Source organism: Anneissia japonica, unplaced genomic scaffold, assembly GCF_011630105.1.
Source record: "Anneissia japonica isolate Jap-2015-1 unplaced genomic scaffold, ASM1163010v1 scaffold287943_len491860_cov182, whole genome shotgun sequence".
Classification (NCBI taxonomy): domain Eukaryota; kingdom Metazoa; phylum Echinodermata; class Crinoidea; order Comatulida; family Comatulidae; genus Anneissia; species Anneissia japonica.
In genome coordinates this window covers 337,751-346,183 of record NW_022736938.1, presented here as the reverse complement: position 1 = coordinate 346,183, position 8,433 = coordinate 337,751, and positions in this window count along the sequence as shown.

The window sequence follows — 8,433 nt, the reverse complement described above, 5'->3', positions numbered from 1 at the left end:
TCAGGTCGAAATATCACGACCATGTTCATCAAAATAATTTCGCAAGATGAGGTCAGAAAATAATTTCACACGATGACGTCATTAAAAATAATTTCACACAATGACGTCATCAATGTACATTATCGTAATTTTCACACGATGACGCAATCAATGTACGTTATCGTAATTTTCAGAACGACACCGATGACGTCATCATCTGAGATGACGTCATCAAAAACTCTTTTCAGCAAATCAGTCACGGCATCTAGACTCGTGATCTAGCCGGATGCTTGCTATCTTGCAACACCCGTACGCGTAGGTAGTTGTTCCGTCGTCGAGTATATACCGTTTAGTGTCTAAAGGGGATAGCGACTTTTTAGTCTGATTGATCGTGTTAAGCACGTGATTGCTGCTTTGAATCGAGATCATGTCGCAATGCATATCCTCTCTACTCGTCAAAACGCGTACGTAATCGTCGTGATTTATACGATCCCTTACGACGTACTTGGCGACCCCCTTTGCCCGCTTGACATCCAACCTCGGGTCTTGCGTCTTGATTGAATACATTTTCGGTCTGAGTCCTACAAATTCCGTCATGATGGTTCCGCCCAATTCGTCCTTCATCTTTCCTAAAACCTTTTTATTTTTCTCGCTGTACAAACGACTACCCTTGTCATAGTTGCTCGTGTCGAACCAATCTAAATGTTTCTCAATGTCGGAGTAAACATCCTCGGTGGTGATAGACAGCAACAGGCTATCAGTGTCTGTGTACAAGAGCTTGACACGATCGCCGTACATGGGTTTGAGCTTGTCGTAGTAAAACTCGTACATTAAAAGCTTGCTCAGATCCAAGACGGCAGCACCGCAATAGATGGGTTTGTTGAGCTTGACCCGCGTCTTGTTCATGTGGATGGCGACGAGGTCATCGTTGATATTGACAAAGCTGTTAAAGTTTGGTTTCGAAAAGAGCTTGGTTTTTTTACGAGTTTCTTTGGTTTTGCACAAATGAACAGTTTGCCTGTTGCGAACATTTTCCATAGTCTTGCCGAAAACGGAATTGTTCATTAGCTTGAAAAAGTCCTTTTCAAAGTCGGTTTTTGCCCCCTTTCTAAGCTCGGTATTCATGTCGATGTATTCCTTCATCCACGGCCTCTGCGTAAACTCGAGGATGCGATGAACCTTGGTCAGCACGAGCCCCTTGGCAAGATAAAACTGCAAGTTTCTATGGTGCAAGACGTATTTAGTCTTGGGCATCAGGTTCGGCACGAGTTTGTCCGCCACCGGATCATCGTCGTCCAACAGGTCGAGCTGGTAGGGGCTCATCCACTCGCGACGGGGAGCGAGCGTCTCGGGTGCCAGGGGGTAATCGTTGAACGTGTCGTGCAATTCTTCCGGCACCTCCAGATCCACCTCGAGAAAGTAACCCTTGTTGCCGTCGACTTTTGCCTCGAGGACCGTCTCGTGCTCGTCCGGATCGATCCACCTAAAATCCGATACTGGTAACGGCTGACTCATGGCCCACCCGTACAGATTGTTGGCATCGAGATCTAGTCCGTACGTACTGGGTTTCGTGTCGTCATAGTCGTCCATGTACTTGTTGTTAAACTTACAGCGTCGATGGGAAACCATGCTGATGCCGCCTCTGATTCCCTTTTCGAGCATCATGTGCATGTCCAAGTCGGTAATCAGCTCGAGCTCCACCCCAGTCTTGCGGAGCAGCGCGTCCCAGCTGAAACCAGGCAGCGTGAAATAGTTGCACGGATCCAATCCGTATACTTGAAAGGCCGTCGACCTAAAGTTTTGGAACACGTCGGCCAATAGCAAAACGTCCGTTTTCAGGTAAAGGTCGTGATAATCGCCTAGGTTTTTACATTTAAAGCGCTCGTAAACCCTCGCGGCATGCTCGTAGTCGTCGTCGCTCACGCCCTCGTTGCGCAGGCTGCTGTAAAATAGCTCCTTGGCGGGCAAACCCACCTCTTGAAACTTGTCAAACGAATCCATGTATTCGTACGGATACACGCCCTTTCTCGTGACTAGCTCCAAATCGTCCGCGCCGTAAAATGTCTTGGTGAGCTTGCACTCGTCGATCGGCAACTTGCTAACCAGTCGCGACAATGATGCGTTTAGAAATTTCATCGAATCGATGAATCTCAGGCTGCCCAAGCTAAAGGAAATGTATTTTTCCGTATTGCTCGGAATGCAAACTAACTTTCCCGGCATCTCTCCGAGGGCCTGCATGATCAGGTGAGAGTCGTACCCGGCCAGATTGTGGAATATTACGGGTATGGGCGTATTCTCGTTTAACCGTAACTTGAGATTGCAGCCCGCGTGAGCCGCTCCGCGATACGCGTCGGTGACGTGGCAGTGATCTCGCACCTTTTGTCCATTCTTTTTTATCGAGCACTCGTAACACGTCTTGTAATTATTGTCGGGGTTGTTCTTGACCTTCTCACATTTCCAACAGTCGCCGACCCCGCTATATTCCGTAAAACCGCCTCGCTCGCAGATCCAACAGGTCGTCGCGGCTTCAAAGTCTGCTTCGTCCTCGCTCGTCATCACGCTGCGGGGGTCGACGGGTCGTCGCTTGAAAATGTCGACAATCTTGTCCTTTTCGATCGCGAGTCGTTCCAAAAAGGATTTTACGCACGTGCTCGCATTGTCGGCATTTGCGCTGTGCGATCCGTGTCCGACCGCTCGACCGTCGCACCTTACCACCACGTACGACCAACCGCACGGCACGTGTTTGTTGGTTTTAAACGTTTTCGGTCCGGTCTCGTCTGTCGGCATCTTTTCCAAGATGCACTCGAAATCTGCATAGATTACAAACGGCGTCTTACTCTTGTGTTGCATGTTTTTAAATTTCAACAACTTGTCTTTTTCATCGACGACTTGCACCGCCGTTATACCGTCGTTTAGACCCCTGCAATCGGGCTCGTGCTTAAACAAACATTCTTTTGTACTAAAAACGTGCATGCATCGCGTGCATAAATGCTTTTTCCCCTTATGCTTGCTGTAACCGGCGAGAAGCGCGCTCATCCTCTTAATCCACATGTAATGATTGTCGTACAGCAAGAGATTAATCAGCGTACGACCCTCGTGCTCACCGCCGACGTAGACTGGGTGTAAATATCCTCCTCCCTCCTCTGCCCAGCCGTAAACGTTAATCTTGAGCCGCGGATTATTCTTTTCGATGATTTTAATCTGTTTGACAGGCGTGGGAAACGCGATGCCGCTCCAGTCGAGCTCGTCTAGATGCGCCGCATAACTCGAGGGTCTATCGGTATGGGCCTTGACGGGATGAAGCGCGCTGGCAACGGCGTATTTGATGCACGAGTCGTCTTTGACTTTAACGTTGACGATTGCCTTTTTATTTTTCAGCACGTTGGGTAACGGTACGTACGTACCACCGCGCAAGGGATTATACCTGACAATCCCTATATCGAGATGCTCGAGATGATTTATAAACCACCCCGATCCGTTTTCGCCCCATCGCTCAATCATCTCGACTATGCGATCTACGTCCCCTTCCAGATCTAATTCTTCGAAAACTCTAAATCCGCCCGTGTGAAAGGTGGGTATGGTCGTCTCTTCCTCTCGCGTCATATTTACGCCTAGAGCGAGTCGATATCTGATGCCTCCGAAACGATGATGTTGTAATATTTCCTCGATGCGTTCCCTAAATTGTAAGATTACGCGTGGATCGGTAAAACGCGTCAGGTCTATCCGATGAGTTTCGTGCGTCTCGCTCGCGCGAATACGGCGAAATCCGGGTTGGTCGTTGATGGGTTCCAATTCGCGTTCTGCCCTTTGCTGCATTTCTCCACTCGGATTTAAAGCTTGCTGTCTCTGCTCGTCCTCCCGGTCCTCGTGTTTTCGCTGCTTGCGTTTTTCGCGTTTCTCGCGCTGTCTCTGCTCGTCCTCCCGGTCCTCGAGTTCCCACTGCTGCTTGCGTTTTTCGCGTTTCTCGCACTGTCTCTGCTCGTCCTCCCGGTCCTCGAGTTCCCACTGCTGCTTGCGTTTTTCGCGTTTCTCGCGCTGTCTCTGCTCGTCCTCCCGGTCCTCGAGTTCCCACTGCTGCTTGCGTTCCTCGCGCTTTCTCTGCTCGCGTTCCTCGCGCTTTCTCTGCTCGCGTTCCTCGCGCTTTCTCTGCTTGCGTTCCTCGCGCTTTCTCTGCTCGCGTTCCTCGTAATCATCTCGACGGCCGTAATCGTCTCGACGGCCGTAATCGTCACGACGGTCGTAATCATCTCGACCACGTTCACCACGATACTCGTATGCATCACGTTCTCTATAGTTGTAATGACTCATTTTAGATAATAGTCTAATCCCTTAAGTCAGAATTTCAAAATACACCGATAGAGGGCGTACGCCAGATTACAAAATACGATTGTATTTTGCAATTTACCGAGTCGCACACTTTTTACACACGCCGTCGATCGTAGCCTTGCATCCCACGCCGCACACGTAACACGGAAATATCTTGCTACCGTGCATCATCCTATACTTGTGGTAGGCGCAATACCCCTTGAGATGATCGGGTAGCGAGTCTTGATCTCGACGGATAATCCTACGACACATTTGCGTCGAACCCATCTTGAGATAACGACAACCGTCTTCACCCTCGGGACGTTGACTGGGCGATCGACGCCGTAAGAGTATCGCGTTGCTTACAACTTGTCCACCGCATCTATAGCAGATATTGTGCAGTATAGTCTTGCAGCCCCTGCCGCATCTTTCGCACGAAACCGTACCCCCTCCTCGCACGATTCTAAACTTGTGACCGCGGCAATATCCGCGTAGATGCTCGGGCAGCGAGTCTTGATGCTTCAATATCGCTTTTCCGCACAATTCGGTCGAACCCATCCTGATCCAACGACAAGTATTTTGCGTCATTTTTTATTACAACGCGTTTTTCCCTTAATCCATTTTTTTCATTTGGGTGGTAATTGCGTGTCGATGGGAACGACCAACAATTCTTCTCGTACAAAACTCCTCGGTACTCCTCGTAAAAAATACAAGACGGGTTGTTGAGGCTTGATCATGACGTTTCGCACGTCGTACGTATCGATACTCCATATCGGATCGGTAGCTCTGCGTCTTTCGCCCCCTTCCAATTCACCGGGCCTGTACAGGTATCGCACGCGCAAGCTCGAATCCAAGACGGGCTCGTCCAATCCGACGGGTCGATTGTACTTGGGCTCGTACTTGATTTCGTCTCGCCTGCGTACGGCCTCGTCGGGACCTCGAGCGTTTAATTCGTTCAAGACGGGTTTCAGATTTTCCACCCATTCCGCGTTGCGTTTCGTCGGATCCAACATTTCCCGAGCATACTGGTGCGGAAACAGTTTGACGGCAAGGGTCTTGTTGAACCTTTCTACGATTCCTTGCGATTTGTGATTACCGGGATCTCCCACGCTCACGCGTACGTTGCGCTCCTTCATGGCTTTTAACGTTTCGCCTTTAAATTCGCTGCCCGAATCGACCTGCAACGACTCGGGCCACGTCAACTTGCGAGCGTAAATCTTGATAAAGGCTCGCAAGACCTCTGCCGATTGTTTGGTCGTCAACGGTTCCGCTTCCTTGTATCTGCTCGCCACGTCGACGACCGTCAGGGCGTACTTGTACGTTTTTCCCCTGTACCTATCGTGCGGTAAAAAGAGCAGGTCGGCCTGATGGACTTGGTTTACCGAGACGCTTTGCCTCGTCGGTACGCTCGGCACGTGTTTAGGCGGCGGTAGATAAATTTGCCACATGCTCTGCTTAAACAGCCACTCTTTAACGACGTCTCGCGGTATCCTCGTCTTGCCGGCGAGTTTATCGATGGCCCCCTCGCCCTGCCATAGATGCTGAGGAGCGTAGTATGCACGTTCGAGTTTGCGTATTTCGCGGTTTGTACTCATATTTATAAATATCGAAACATTTTATAAATATTTTACGGTCGCGTACGCGAGTACGCCCAATACGACGATCAATCCGACCAGCTCCGCATCTTGCTGCGATTCGCTGGGTACGTAAAAGTCGGACAGCTGCGGTTCTCGCTCGAGTTGCAGGCGATCGTTCGATCCGCCCAATCTATAGTATTCTCTCATCGCAGTTTCAACGTCCGAAAAGGTTCCTCGGGCGTGCTGCTCGCGTCCAAGTTTTTCGTTGATGTAATCGAGTTGCGAGGCTCGTTTTTTGCTCCACGAATCTCGAGCCTGAGACAATTGCTCCAAGGCCAGATCGTGCCGTTTGCGTTCCGCGTCGCCGCCGCTCATGCGGCTGAAGAAAAAGTTGCTTCCGCTAAAAGCTAGGGCGTTTACCACCGCACCGCCGACCATCATTGCCACGGTTGCCATTTTTACTATCGAGGTATTTATTTTATAATCTTGTCGGGAATGTAGCCGTTTGCCACCAGCATGTCCTTGGTCAGCGTCGAAGCCGCAATCAGACCCGCGAGCTTTGCCGTATCGACGACCGTCAGCTTGTCTACGAGCGGCGCTTTGCTTCCCGCCACCTTTTTCAGTATCATCACGTAACCGACCGTCAACGTGGACACGATCGCTCCGTCGTACAGGCTGTTTACAATTACGTTTGTATCGATGCCGCTCATGCCTTTTTTTTAAGCGAGAGAGATTTTAAATTACATTTCAAACGGATCCGGCTTGACCGGCCTGACCGGCTTTGCCACCGGCATCGGGGGCGGCGGCGGCGGCGGTGACGTCGTCCTAGTCGACTTGACCGGCGTCGGCTTGGCGGATGCGACGTAGACTAGATATCCCAACGCGACGAGCGTCAGATACGGAATGCAACTCGAAAACGACACTCGCGATGTCTCCGAGGCTTGTCGTCGTTTCTCGGCGATTGCCTTTCCGGCCGCAACTCGCTTGGGATTCTTGCTCGTGACTTGGGTAATTGTTTCGTCCATTTTATTAAAATGTCGCTAATTTTTTTACTCGGTAATTACTCGGGCGGGTCGGTAATCGCGGGCGGCTCTGACGGCGTCGATTTCTCGGGCTCTTGAGTTGCGGTTGAAACCTCTTGCTCGTCGCTCGGGCGTTTGTATTTCACGTGTCTCGCCGTGTGCATCGCGACCGAAATCGGCGCTAGCCACGCTCCAAATTTAAAATAGAGCTCGCACGCGACGGGATTCAACGCTTCCATCAGGAACCGATCGTTTTCGAGATCGTCGCCGAGTTGCTCGGTCGAATCGATCGGAAGCACGTAACCGATAGTCTTGCTGTACATGCGAATCACGCTGCTGCCGAGCGATTTCGTCACGTCGCTGCCCTTTTTGGATTCTAGCATCGCGTACAACTTGGAAATTTCCGCCTCGGGCATGCGCTCGATCTGCTCCGCGGCGTATTCCCGCCCAAAGTAGTATTGGGCGCTGCCTCCGATCGCGACGGACTTTACCCGGTCCTTGAGCTCGTCGGAAACGGCTCGTGCTTGCTCGGGCGTAAGAGACGACTCGGCCGACTCGACCGTCTTGGGAGGTTTCGACTTTTTGGGTTTACGCCTCGGTTTCGCGGGCGCGGGCGGGGCGGCGGCGTCGGTCTTGGATTCGAGCTCTGCGAGCGCTTGCATCTCGTGCGTTATGTCGGTCATTTTTAATAATCGCAAAATATATTTTATCCGATGTGAATTCCCCAACGGGTAGGTCTGTCGCATTTCAACAGCAACTTGCTAAAACACGTCGCGTCGATCTTGTCTTTGATGCGTTTCTTGTCGTCTGCGTCTTTTATCACGTCATTCTCCCGCAGGCAATCGTAAAAACTGTCTCTGTCTTTGCAGAAAAAGAGCGCTACCCATCGAACCTGCTCTCTGAAATCTTTGAGGACGGAATTGTACTTTTGGGTGAGAATCCAAACGGATTTCTTGTGGTGTCGACCCGAAAAGGCTAACGTCGACAGCGTCTGCTGCTTTCTCTTCATGTCCTTGTTGCTGCTGCAGTCGTCAATCACGAAAAGCGTCTCGGAGCCGTCGTCAAACTTGTTGCAGAGGTGCGTCAGGCAATCGTCCAGAGACTCGCCGGGGTCGATCGAAAAGACGTTTTCGTCTCGCTCTATCCACGCGCGTCTATAGCTCGAGTTGACGTTAAACGTCGGACAGATAAATACAATGTTTTTAAAGTAATCCTTGTATTCCGTCTCGAGCAGATTCAACGCGTAAACGGTCTTGCCGCAATTTGTCGCTCCGACGATCAGAGCGCAGTGCGCCTCTTTGGGAAACATTTTTATATGTCGGCGTTAATAGTTTACTCTGACGAGTCTGTTTCCTTCTATGTTTAGCTGGGCGTCTGCGACGATAAAGACGTAGCAATCTAGCGGGGCCGCCGTCTCCGCGTCTCGCGTCAGCTGCAGTTTCAATCCGCCGGAATCGGCGTCAATCTTTCTACCCGTTCCGTGCAGGGTATTGTCCGAGATGGCTCTGAGATCGACCCAGAGACCGTAGTGATCCGTCAGATATTTCCTC